Genomic DNA, 14,150 nt, shown 5'->3' on the forward strand with positions numbered 1-14,150 from the left:
CTTCAGAAGGCTCAATGGCATCCAGCGGAGGACCGCTTAGCTACTAACTCTTTTCAACTGGAATTGTTGGCAGCCTCGCGATTACTTTCTTGGGAAGGCAAACACGAGTTGAGACTAAAATTTAAACCCATGGCACGTTTGGGCTTGACTTCAATTTGCAGATGCCACCCTTGCCAGTCGCAATGTGTTGATATCGTTTCTACAGCTAGGAGGCTTTTTAGGATCCCTTGTGGATACCATGATTTAAGGGGATAGCTTTTGATGGTGCTCCAGAGCAGACAACCCTTTCCTGCCCTTGCTTCGGATCATCCATGGCAGGATTAGAACCTTGCAGGCCGGCTGAATTTGGAAAAGGCCTCAGCTAACCAGGTGTATCATCTTCTGATTAAAGATCATCAATGGCTGGTTACTGAAGCTAATACTGTATGGGGATTGCGTAAATCTCAGTCATGGTGGAAGGTAACTATGATGGAGGGCTGGTTGAACAAGACACCTTTCAAATGCAAGGTCTTTCTTTGGAGGGTGACGATTGGTGGTCTTCCTCTTGCTTTAGGCCTTTCCAAGCGTCGAATCTCCAACGGCAATTGTTTCTTTTGCACCATCAGTGTGGAATCGGCCCGTCATCGATTTATTTCTTGCCCTCTTGCTAAGAAAATCTGGTCACTCTTGTCAGCGGTTTGGCGAGCAATGGTTGGTTTCTCGCTAAGCCATTTTGATTGGGTTTTTGCGCAGCCCAAATACCCCACACCAGCACAGTCGCATATGAAGATCTTGTTTCACTTTCTTAGATACTGGGGCTGTTGGCACAATTGGACCATTCGGAATGCTTTTCTTTTTGATTCAGCCTCTAATGTTCAGGGACATATTGCTAGGCTTAAAGGTCTCTTGCATTGGTAGATAGATCTCATTCGGCACTCTGATTTACTCCCTCGGGTGGACTTACTTCCTTGGCATATGGCAATTTCCTGTGCGTCTTTGCCATGACTTTTGTAACTCTTTTGTCCTTCAGTACTTTATAAATATAACATCCATTACGAAAAAAAGAGAGAGAAAGAGAGATGCTTGAGTCTGAACTCTTGAAACTTGAGTCTTGAAAGTTGAAAGGGAGGGAGACTCGAGAGGCCCGAGGGTTGGGGTAAAGTTGAAAGAGCAAGAGTGAGAGAGAGGGAATAGGAGATGAGAATGGCAAAAGCTTTGATAGGGTGCGGGATAGAGGTCTAAGGGGATGGGAGATGAGATTTGAGAATGGCAAATGCTTCAATAGGGTGCGGGAAAGAGAAAGATGAGAATGGTAACTTGTAAGTGCCTGCTGAATTGGTGTGGAAGCATGGAGGAGAGCACCTTTTGTAGATGAGAGAAGGGTCAAAGTCAAAGTTCAAACAATCAAAGTCTAAAGAGAGAAGGAATCCAAAGAGAGGGCTGCAAGCCGGAGCCGGGAAGGAATCCAAAGAGGAGCACCTTTTAAGTTTTGCATGGCTGGAATTTGGAAAAGTGGGGTGGGGTGAGGTATCCAAGGCTTCCCAACCCCCCAAAAAGCGCAACAGTGCAGGAAAAGTGCGAAACACGGGGGCGCAGGAAACATGGAATGAGGACGCACAGGCCAGGTGACTGAAAGAGGCCTGTTTTAACGCACGAAATTGTACCGTACGGACTGTTCCGTACCACGTACGGAGGCAACTATGGATGCTAGCTATGAGCTTCCAGTTTTGCAATACCCTTGAATCTACACCTCCTCTGAAAAGTATGGCATGGCAATCCCGCTCAATAGCTGACCTGGAATGAGATAAGCATGATGTAAAAAGATACTCGTCTACAGACAACAAACACAATTGTATGACAAAGCATAAGTTGATAAATAACATTGTTAGGCTTGGGGTAACTCAAAATTAATGAATATTGAAGAAGATAATGAATGAATAAATGCTGAATGCAATGCTCAATGCAGCAAACACACTATGTAGAGGTGAAAAGCTGATCCCTGAACTCCCATGTCTCTAGGAACATAGCTGAGAGTATGAATTGGAGTGTGTTGTATTGTGATGGATCCCTAACTACAGAAAATAGCTTCCAAATATGTCTAGCAGTTGCAAATGCAGCAGTGTGAAGCTACATCAGTGACAAACCGGTAGAGGAAAGCACTTGCAAATCACAGCCTGTAGTGATGAGGTGACCAGGTGATGATGGCTGCTGAAAGACTGCAAAACGCAGGCAGCAATGACACGCAGTGGATCATGCAACAATCAAGAACATCAAACATAGGGTTTACATGACATTAGCAGTTGGCAGCAGCTGTTCAGGTTGAAACGCAGGCTGGAACAGCCAGATCAGCAATAAACGCAACAATCCAAGTGATGGCAGCAGGTTGAAAATGGTTGCCAGTAGGCAAAAGCAGCTGGACACTAGGCACTTGATGGTAGACAGCAAAGGACAGCAACTTGAATTGAGATATTCTCCGTGAATGGGGTGTGGACCCTGAAAGGGGTTGTGGGTTTTGAAGACTCTGAAGGTGGTTCAAGAGCGGATAGTAGACTTGGCTTAGATGACACTATCTCTAATGAAGTAGGCTGAGGGATTAGTTGAGAGGCTAGTGCAATTGGTTGCATGATATCCCCCCATCAAAAACTAAATCTCTATGGGTAATCACCTTATTCATCCAAGGATCAAACAAGCAATAGGCTTCAATCATGGAGAAGTATCCAACAAAAATCAAGAGATCAGTTGGGGGCTCTAGCTTTCGTATGTCATCATTAGGAGTATTTGCGTAAGCATAATATCCAAAAAGCTCTAAAGTGGGAAATGAGAGGCCGAGTTCTAAAAAATGCCTTGAAGGGGGTCTTTTAGGGAACCACTGAATTCATGCACCAGTTAAGGATGTTGATTGATGTGTTAACAGTCTTAGTCCATAGGCGCTTGGGGAGCTCTCTTGTGAATAACATAGTGCGTGCCATATTCATCACAGTTCGGTTCTTATGCTCTACGACTTTATTCTAAGAGGGGAAGTTGATAGCAGTTAGCCTAGAGAGAGATGCCATGCTCGTGTAAGAATTCGGAATACTTGCAGGAGGTAAACTCACCACCACTCTCTCTCCTCAAAAGTCCTTATATGACGACCTGTCTGATTTTGTACAAGATGTATCCAAGTGGAGAAGTATATGAAGGTGTCAAATTTATTATTTAAGATATACATCCACATATATCTCGAACTATCATCCACAATCAAGAAAAAGTACAAGGCGCTATTAGTGGCGGTAGGGGATGGTGGCCCACAAAGATCAATGTGAATCAATCTAAAGGGCTTCTTAGCTCTATGTGTAGTCCAATGAGGGAATGGCATGCGGTGTTATTTTGCAACCTGACAGGCTCTACAGACATCCTTGGATAGTTTAATACATGAAAGACTCTCAACCATTTGGCGGCGTGATAGTTCATATACAGGGTTGTCTCCGTACAAAGTACGGACTAATCCGTAGGGTACGTATCTGTATGATTTAGTATGAAAAAATGGGCACTTTTTGGCCCCTCTACTTTAAGTCTGCAACTTTCTTTTTTTCTTTTTTCTTCTTTCTTTCTTATTTCTTCCCCAAGCCTCTCTCTCTCTCTCTCTCTCTCTCTCTCTCTCTCTCTCTCTAGTTGCACTAGTACCATGTACGAAAGGTTTGATACTATACCATACTTTAGGTACCGTACCTTATGTATTAGTACCATAAGGTACCAACTTAATGGATGCATCTTTCCCATTCGAATTGCACTTTGGGACGAGCTAAATGCTCCTTATATTAATATGATTCTCCCTTTAAGAGGTAGTACAAGATCCCCCTCTAAGAAGGATGTGGTATGAAACTAATCGAAGAGTCGAGTATAACACAGTAGCTGACACTCAAACTCATAGAACATGGGCATAGTTAGCTGTGTAATCATTTGCTGAATGAAATTAAAATATTTCTTTGGAAGCTTATTAAGAAACAATGTGACCTAGTCATTAGGGGACTTAGGAATCCTTGTAGTGGAGAACTGGAGGAGTAATCGCCGATATTCAGTCAACTTGACCTTAAGTTTATCCTAGTCTTTGATCCTAAATATCACAAGCTTCATAGTGGTTGGTGAAGTATTAGAGCCGTTGAAATGAGTCTTGTCAGTGCATGCATGCTTGTTTGAGGAGGAAGAACTATGAGGTGTCGGATAAAGTGGGTAGAAAGGAAAATGAGATGGGTAGGCAATAATAGGTTAAGAGTCAATAAAAGGTGTCGTTTGAGGAGGCACTAAAACTCTATAGCCTTGCCCAATTGTAGGCACTAGAAGAGAACCAATAGGTCCACTAGGTAAAGCCCTTTGGGCAAACTGTAGTAGGAGTTGGTCCACATTGGGAAAGCTTAGAAGGGTGTCCCATGTGTAAAACCCGAAACTGTGAGAGATGGAGATTGAGCCTCCTCCATAGGTGTATCTACACCACTTGGAAAGGAAAAGGTCCTAAAGGTTGTGCCTAAGTTTGAAGATCTCCTAGTATTATGTGAGATGCCATTGGTGGTATGTGAAAGGGAAAATTGAATGGTGTAAAAGGTAAGGCAGCGGAAGAAGTTAGTGGGATGTAATAAAGATGATGATGTGGAAGTGAATTCATTAAATTAATTTTCTGAATTTCAGATTGATCTTGAGAAACAACACAAAGGAAAAGAAGGAGAAGGCAAACTTATAGAAGGGTCAATATAATTTTTCTTATAAGCATCTCTTCTTGTATTTACATAAAGACACTGGTCTTCTTTAGGACTTATGCTGTTGTGAATTGATTGAATAATACCTTTCTCTTGATTATCGCCAAAATCTTGTAGAGAAGTAGAAACCAAAAAAGATGAAGTAAAAACAAGCAAACCTAACACTGGAGTGAATGGAGGGGTAGAGAAAAAGAGCCCACATGGAGTGTCCATCCTTCTTGCAAAAGTAGTAGATTTGTGCATTGAAAATCTAAAGGGAATAAAAAAGGTTTATCTTCTAGTAATTCTTAAGCTTGATGCATAAGGATAAGATTGTACTTGGATCATATAATCTCATACGGCCTATGGACTCCATGGTAGTTTGATGTCTCTCCACTCATATTAGATCCTTGCAAAGCAAGTTGTGAGGCCCACCATTGATTGGGTCTCTACAAGACAACATCATAAGTAGAGACCTACTATTGTCCATGGCAACTAAGGATGCATAACCAAAAAAGGATACAAAAAGATGTCACCATCATCAGTGTCACATGCATTAAGCTCCTTAATCTTTACCTTGATTTTCTCCTTTCCAATATCCTCATTTGCCTTCTTGTCCTTTTCCTTGTTATTCTACTTGTAACAATCCTTCTTAAGTGTCTATTTTTGCTATAGAAGTAGCATTTTGTATCCTTTGTGCTACATGACTTGCTTCTTGATTTACCTCTCTCATGAGAGTTTTCCTTGGCCTTTGACCTTTCTCTCACCATACATAGAAAACTTTTAGATTTCTAAAAGTAACCAACAAAAGGAGCGACTAGCTAATTCAATATTAGTGCTAAGAAGCACTCATTTCCAAGCATAGTTGAAACATTTTTACATTATCGGGAGTTTGATATTCTAACAATAGCAATAACCTATGGAGTTGTATCTTCATCACTCTCATCCTCTAGGGTTGTATCCAATGCAAGGAGGTGAATTGCCAATATGCAATCACACTCCACAATATTCAAAGGTGATGGACCTGGTGCATTGCCCATGGGAATAGTGCATACTCTGTGCGAAGGATCCACGTGGGCCAGACACCTATTCACCACTTTTTGGTGATTCTTCCCTACGTGAAATACCATGAGCTATTCCAAAGGTACCCAAGTCATGTCGGATCCCTCAATGGAGTATGTGCAGATAGCAATGGTGCTCACAAAGTCTTCCAAATCCTGAAAGGGGGGATCCAATGATGAGAGCACGCTTTCAAGGTTGAAGTTCTTAGAGAAACTTGAAATATCTCGTCACCCTGGCTAGCAAAGATAGTCTCATGGATCCACTCATCAAAGTGTGCGCAAGCATCCATCGTAGCAGGTAGGAGGGATGCGGTGGACATAAAGAGATGAAGAGAGAAAGTGTGAAATGAAACAATGAAACAAGAACTAAACTAGTTTTACCTTAAAAACCTTAAGTTTTAAATCATTAAGGGATGTTCGCATACGGCTTTACTTACGTCTTTGTAAAGTTTACATGCATATGTAAATGTATTGATGTGAAATGTGTACAGCAAGTGTATGATTTTGCATAAATACCATAATTTTTAAATATTGCAAGTTTGCAAGCGACAATATTCTATTGGCTAAAAAAATTTGAAAATTTACAAGTGTTGGATATTACAACTTGTGGTGTTGGGATTTTTAGGGAGACTCTACATCTAAAATATGTGGAGCCACATAGTTTCCACTGGTAATAGTATCCTCAACTCGAATCAAAAGCCTAGGTTTCTTCTTTTAGTATACAGCTCTCATCCCATGTGAAGAAATACTTGTTTGCAGATAATCGTATGACAAAGCACAGACTGATAAAGAACACTAGTAGGGTTAGGGTAACTTAGAGACAATGAACACGGAAGAAGATAATGAATAAATGAATGCTGAATATATACAATGCTCAATTCAGCAAACAGATTATTCAAAGGTGAAATACAAACCCCCGAACTTCTCTCTCTCTAGGACCGGAGCAAAGGGTATGAGATGGAGAGTGTATTGTACTGTGATGGATCCCGAAACGCAGCAAACAGCCTCCAAAGATGTTTAGTAGCAGCAAACAGAGCAGTGTGGAGCTGGATCAGTGATAGACCGATAGAGGAATGCAGGAAATCTGCAAATGCAGCCTGTAGTGATGATGTGGTAGGCTGGCGATGGCTGAAGACTGCAAAACACAGGCGCGATGACACGTGGCAGCACAGACAATAGTCAAGAACAATAGACATAGGGTTTGCTGATGACATCAGCAGTTAGCAGCAGCTTTGTAGGTCCAAATGCAAACTGGAACAGCAAGATTCGTAGTAAACCCAATAGTTGAGGCAATGGAAGCATGCTGGAAATGGTCGTCAAGAGGTGGAAGAGGCTGGGCAGCAGGCACCTGATGATGAACAGCAATGAACAGCTCAAAACTAAGATATCCTCTGTGAACGGGTGTGGATAGGAGAAACAAACACTAGCAATTTGCTAAACAGGATTGAGGCTAAGGGATGGGCAGCTTGTGTTTTAATAGATGGATGGCTCCTCCCAAATTAGGGTTTGGCTTATGGGACATAGACACACTCTAGAATCGCGTTTCTTTTTTTAATGAAAGTTTGGTCATTTGAGTTTTGGGATTGTAATTAAAGGGCTAATTAGTTTACAATGCATTTTTAGTTCAACAGACGGCTCCACCACATATCCTCATATCCACAAACTACTAGTCACGACACATGCTACCCTCTAGGTCACAATTATATATTGTGCTGAACCGTGAAACACTATCCTAAGAGTTCCCCTCCATATCTTTTCGTGAAGGTTGTTCCCTAGGGCAATTCCATCTGCATTGTGCCTGCATCTCCTTCAAGTCCCTGCATTTGACACAAGTGACTAGATCTTTGCCATAACCAAGCCAAGTGCCAACTACCCAGCTCCTATGCACTATGAATCATAGAAAGAGATAGATCTTTCTAGGTCTAAAGCTATTCTTCAATCTTCTCCAAAAGTCTAAAAGGAGAGGTTCTGTGATACCTTGTACTTGGTCAGCATTGACATCACTCTAATCTTTCTTATCTGTTACTGTCCCCCCATATATTGATATATCCAAAGAAAAAGACATCCTTGTGTGCCTTTGCAAATGGATCCCTCCAAACCTGCTCCCCAAGGTCCCATTGTAATCCTTGATTGAAGAGGTCTCTTCTTATATTTCCAATACCTCTAGCCATCATGCAAGTCACAGGGTCTAGGTTTAGATACCAGTTCATGTCACAATGAACCACAGCCCTAATCCTCTACTAAAGTGATTAATCTCAACTTCTCTCTTCTCATGCTAGATACATCGTGCACCGTACCCCTTTAGGTTCTCTTTGGAGTGCACTGTCTTGGATATTATTTTTACCTTGTGAAGATCCACATCCCTTGCATGCTCCAATAGATAGAACCTCATTGTACTGCTTGACTTCGAGAAGGCTTATGGCTTATAACAGACTTGATTGGGAGTACTTGGAGGACACTGTACTGAGGATGGACTCTCTAGAGTAGTGCATTGGAGATGTAGAACCTCTCTATTCCTCATCTCATAGCCGAGCCTTGATTGGTGGTTCTAGAGGCAACAAATTCAATATCCAATGATCTGTAGGAGGGCTGTCCACTTGTACCCCTACCTTTTCTTTTTGTGCAAAAGCCATGAGCTCTTATCTTAGAGAAAGATTAAGTATTTGTGGCATAAGGGCTGTCCATCCCAAAGTTTGAGAAGCTTTTTGATGTAGAGTTTGTAGATGACACAATTGTACATTTGGATGGAGGTGAGGGGAAATTTGGGGTCTTTATAGCGACTATGGAGACTTTTGGTAGAGCCCTAGTAGCTCTTATCAATTGACACAAGTCCTATGGATTTTGGATTTGTGATACTCAATAGCGAGATTGAGATCTCATGAGAGTTTCACTTGGGTTCCCTGTAGCACCTTAGTGAGATACCTTGGTTGCTATGTGGATGTCAATGTTACTAGAATAAGAAGTGGGCATAGTGATTTAATTAAAATGAACTCTAATTGTGGTATCCCTAGCCCTTGGCATGGTGACCATTGCACTAGTAGTAAAGGATTTGATACGCGGGCATGCAATGGACAAGTGTACAAGCTATGTGGTACAAGGAAAGGGCAAAAAGCACACAAGGTGCAATATGAAACTTTCATTAATTGAAAGTTTACACCATAGATTTAATGATCATTGAAAGGTTTTGCCTAGTAAGCATCTCAGCCAAGTTATAAAGCAAGCTTGAGCTTAAGTTTAGTCGAGTGAGCAACTCACTTATGATTAATGAGCAAGTCATTACTTAGTCTTGAATAAAAAATAAGATTTATTGGTTTACTCAATTAGAAAGTTGATCTTGGCTATTTGGGATATCTTTCTCTATCATTTGAGAAACCTAAGTTTAGAGAAAAGACATTCTTATCTTCTTTGCTGGAGAAATTGTAGTTTTTAGCCATGAAACACAAGTTAACGACAAATATGGAGTCAAGATAATAGGCAATCTTCTCCTCTTTGTATGGGGCATCCATTGGGTGGCTTTATAACTCCATTTACAGCAAGGTATATTGTTGTTTTCAACCAAATTTTATTGAAATAGGTTATCTTAGCATGAAGGGTTGAAATTCTTGTCTTCTTGAAAGTCTCAAGGCTAGTGCACTTTCTAGACAGCTTTGTTGTGAAGAAAATGGTTTTCTCATAGTTTTATTGCAAGAAATCTCTTTGATTGTGAAGTGTCGGATTACATGGGAACTATGCAAGATAATTGTCTAGGCAAATGCTTACTTAATGAAATTGGTTTCAAATGCTAGTTGTCATTCATAGGTTTTCATGTGCATTTTTTAGCACTCTACAGTTGGAGACACACAAGGTCATTGTGCACTTGTGGATCATTTATGCCAAGTGAAATGGTTTAAATATAGCCATTCTATTGCAAGAAATACATGGGGAAAAATAGAGAAATGCAAGGCAGTATCTAAGGAGATGCGTTTGGTAGGGATCGCCGCAATCACCCTTTGTTTTTGGGCATGAATTGAATGTTGGTTTGCTATGGTAGCAATGCAAATCTAAAGTACAAGTCTGAATTTACTAAGGTTGATGGTGAATTGCACGTACAAAGTTGAGGTCAAAGTATTGGGATTGATTCACAAGGCTGAGGCTTCTTAGAGCAGTTTAGAATTGATATCTACTTGTTTTATACATCGTTTGCAACATGCAATAGTGTGGGACCATCTTTGCACCTTGAATGTCACTTTCACAGGCCATTGGAATGTGGATAGCACGTATTCTTATGCATTACACTTGTTATAGTGTGAATGGACAGATTTGTTGTGCATTTGGTTAAGGTTGGTGAGAGCAATTGAGGACATTGTGTTTGAGAGAAATTTGGGTTGATTTAAGACTAAGGTATATGGAAATTCTTTAGCATCAAGAGAGTGCTCGTTTATGATAATTGATGTTGCCTCAAAACAACAATTAGCACCCTTACTCTTTAGCATCAGGCAACATATTACATTCTTGAGGCTTGGACATCCAGATGGATGCCAGTAGCAATGGTCATAGCGGTCATGAAGTGGCTTTATGCGAATCACACTAAGGGCACTTCATGTCCACTATGACGAATGCTACTAGCATCCATGCAAATGTCCAAGGAGATTTGCATTGAGTCACTTCATGACCGCTGTGACCGATACTACCAGTGCCCATCCGGATGTCCAAGGATGTAATACAAAAGCTCATGTATTGGAGTATGGCAAGACTTTCTCTAGCAAGGAGAGTAGACTTGGCTAACTAGGTCTTACTCTCTACCATGTGGTATATTACCACTTGTTGAGCTTTCTCTAGGTATTTCCTTTGAAAACAATGTTTTTTTTTAACATCTACTTTAGGCATAGTTGAGTCTACTAATAATCTCTATATCAGCCATGTGAAGTGCCTTATTAGGAATTTCATTTGGTCAAGTGGAGACAGAAGTCCAACAAGGGCTAAAGTAGCTTGGGATGCTATTATTCAGCCTAGGTGTAGAGATCATGTGGGAATCATGAACCCTTTAAGTAGTACTCATGGTAGAGAGGCCACGCCATCGTAGGGAGGATGCACTTACCTTGCGGGGAGCTCCTCTCTATGGAGTGCTTCTACAATGGGGGAGTGGTTTGCCTTTCTAGAGCTACTATTTGAGTCACAGAGACAAAGGTTCCATGGCATTAGAGGAGCTACAGACATGATGAAAAGCATTAGGGAGGTGGCCCGCCTAAAGTGAATGACTCATATAGACACTTGTGACCTCTTGGATATGGATTGGGATTTTCACAAGAGGACACATTCTTATTGCTCTATTGCATGAAGGTTGGAGCCTCTCAAGATGCATAATCTTCATAAGGCGCTTAGAGTATTCTGATCTGTGGTCTTGGATGTTAGTGAATGTTTTGACCAGTTTGCCTTTGACATTGCCCAGCCAATACAGTGTGCCTGGATACAATTCTCAGCAATTGCATGCCATTTTTCTTGCAAAGTCATTTGGCAAGTCCTGGTTATTTAGCAAAATTTTCTCCAATCAGAATACTCAGTTTTTTAACAAGTCAATATAAGGGCTGTGTGAAATCATTTAGTTGCTTTACTAGTACATGACATCCGTTCTGTAACTCATGCAGCGCTGCAGAGCAGATCATCACAAGGATGAGTTACTAATCAAAATACACCACAAAAGTGGTCAGAAAATCATGTCCGAATTTTTTTGTCAAAGAGATCTTACTTCAAGTACTTCCTATAAAGGTTCATGCAGAAAGAAAGAAGCTTATCAAACAACTACTACCTGATAGGGATGTGCAAAAATAGATGTTCAAAAAAAGAGTTGATCATCGTCAATTACAATGAGTAAAAGAGGGATGGTTGCTTATTATATAGAGAAAGAGCACAAACCATCTCAAGGGCAGTGGCATATGGTTCTAGTCAGTAAGGGCGGAAGACAGCTCTAGTAAAATTGTTACACACACTATGAAAATAAGAATATCTTGAGATCACCGAGTCACAAATTTTAAGAAGCATAACACATAACTATCACTTGATTATATGTCTTCATTCTTTGGCATGCATGTCATTAGTTTAAATCCAGCATATCAAATAGACTCAGTCTATTTTCCAAGCATCAATTGTAATTCCTATACATCATCTGTGTCTTCTGCAACCTCCTTGATCTGTGTACTGAGCCACACCGTTCCACATGCCCACGACCAGTAACATTTCAACAATACAAATGGAACATTCGAATTAGATGTAGCACTTACTTGAGTACACGGAACTGTGCAATACAGTTGGAAATATTGCAATTACCGTGCTGCACTATCACTCTTTCTATCACACTAGTTCATAATTTCCTTACATACATGAAAGTGGCATAGATCTTTTATGGGCTAAGCCAATCGAAGTGATTGATAGAATGCTTATTTTCTATGGTAATCTTCACATAAATTGAGTATATATGACAAGAGATTGCTGCAAATATCATTTTCTTGTCAAAGAAAAGGAAGCAATGCTATGCCTGTGCTTCAGCAACTTCATTATTTTGCTGTTAGCAAAGAATGTTTAGGACCTGCCTGCTGGTCGTGGCTAATACATCGGATAAAAGACATTTTCGGCAAGTTTTCTGCACGGCACATGGAACCATGTCACATGACGCATTTATTTTGTGTAAAGACCTTCGTTTGTAACAATAGCTATTGTCATTGATCATTCCCACACACCTCACAGGGACAAGTGCTTGTTGTAGTTAGTTATCTATGGTTACATCTTTTTCCCGGTTTTTTTTTGCTTCGTTTTGTAAAGTTTCTTAAAATTGAAAAAAAAAACTAAAAATCAAATGAAAAAGAAGAAGAAGAAGCTTTTTTAACTCGTTTAGCTTTTGTCGTTTTTCTTTTATCTTTTTCTTGTTTTTTTTTGGGCCTAGTTTTGCGATTTCTTATAAATTTTGAAAAAAAAAACTAAAAATCGAATGAAACGAAAAAAAGAAAAGCAAGATGATTTCGTCGCTTCTCACTTCATGTGGAACACAATGCTACAACGCCAAAGCAATGTGCATGCGTGTAAGCTCTCTTTGAAAGATTAATCCTTTGACATGTGTGCTTGCGGTTGTGGTCCAAGGAATAATGAGCGTGTTGTCAACTAGCTTGGCTATCAACCCACAAATGATTAAGATCATTTAGTATTAGTAGTACTTGTAATAGTTAATAGTTAATTATTAGTTGCAGTATTAGTTGTTAGACTTGTGTTAGTTAGACTTAGTAGTAGTTGTAGTAAATATTAGTTTATTAGTTAAACTTATGTAGTATTAGTACTATTTGTAATAGTTAATAGTTAATTATTAGTTACAGTATTAGTAGTTAGACTTATGTTTGTTACACTTATGTAGTATTTGTAGTATTTCTAGTAGTTAATAGTTAATTAGTAGTGAAATGAAAAGAAAAGGAAACAATATTTTGAATGTATGGAAAAAACGAAAGCGTAATGATCTTTCAAATGTACTGGAAAAAATAAAAATGTACTTTTAAACTAACATCCTATTTTGAATGGACAGATAAATAGCACATTCCTTCATAATTATTTGAATACGAAGAGACTTATGTGAACTCTTCGATATATTATATAGTATGTTTTTTTAATTTCATTTAGCTTTTTGAAGTATTATTAATATTTATTGATCTTATTCATTTATTTGGATTATTATTAAGTTAAAAATAAAATATCATTATTCTTAAATGTAAAAGAGGAAAATTAGTTTTATTTAAATATGTAATTATGAAGTATAGCATATTATTTTCATGAACAAGTATAGTATAGTTGAATGATAGGAATGCATTATTTTCATAATCAATGGAGGCTACATTAAAACAAAGTTATAGGGCATCTTTCAAGACTTCTAGAAAAAGGAAAGCTAAAAAAATATCATTAAAACCCTTTGTTGCAACTTGGTATAACATAAACAAATTCGAATCATCTTGGGCAATGGAATATGACCATCATTGGAATACTAACAATGTGCACATCCTATGGTATAGTCACAATGCAACATCATGCTATTATCTCGCAAAAGAACAATGCATCTTCAGAAGAAATACAAGTAATGATAGCTTTGTCAAGGACTATTATCATTCTTGTATACCAACAATACGGAGTCAATATGATGATAATGAAATGTCAATCATGTCTTGCAAACAAAGGCATAAATAAATACGTGGTCTCACTGTTACTAGACTACATAAAATGAATTCTCAAGGCATAATTATTTAAGCTTCAACTCTTGAGCGTCATTGATACATCCATCTTGGTCTCCAAAATGATAACAATGATTGTGAACGAAGCCTTGGATTGGTGATCAATTCTTGACAACCCTCTAGTCTCTTGGAATGATACATTACTTTCGTAGCCATCTACT

At 39.3% G+C, this 14,150-nt stretch overlaps 1 protein-coding gene across 10 annotated transcripts in view; it reads left to right on the forward strand.

Moving 5' to 3' along the window:
- Nucleotides 1-14,150, forward strand: part of ARP2 (actin related protein 2) — a 320,561-nt gene that overhangs the window by 138,934 nt on the left and 167,477 nt on the right. Inside the window, exon 16 of one of the 10 annotated variants that reach the window (XR_015691287.1) lies at nucleotides 11,374-12,157. The exons of 8 other annotated variants lie outside the window; for them this stretch is intronic. The gene's annotated coding sequence lies outside the window, so the exon portion shown is untranslated. Of the gene's footprint in view, nucleotides 1-11,373; nucleotides 12,162-14,150 lie in introns of those variants that run through there. One more of the 10 variants, XM_087681248.1, reaches the window with a different exon arrangement.

This window comes from Lygodium microphyllum, chromosome 7 (genome assembly GCF_053477565.2).
Source record: "Lygodium microphyllum isolate KBCC chromosome 7, Lygodium_microphyllum_v1.1.10, whole genome shotgun sequence".
NCBI classification, from domain to species: domain Eukaryota; kingdom Viridiplantae; phylum Streptophyta; class Polypodiopsida; order Schizaeales; family Lygodiaceae; genus Lygodium; species Lygodium microphyllum.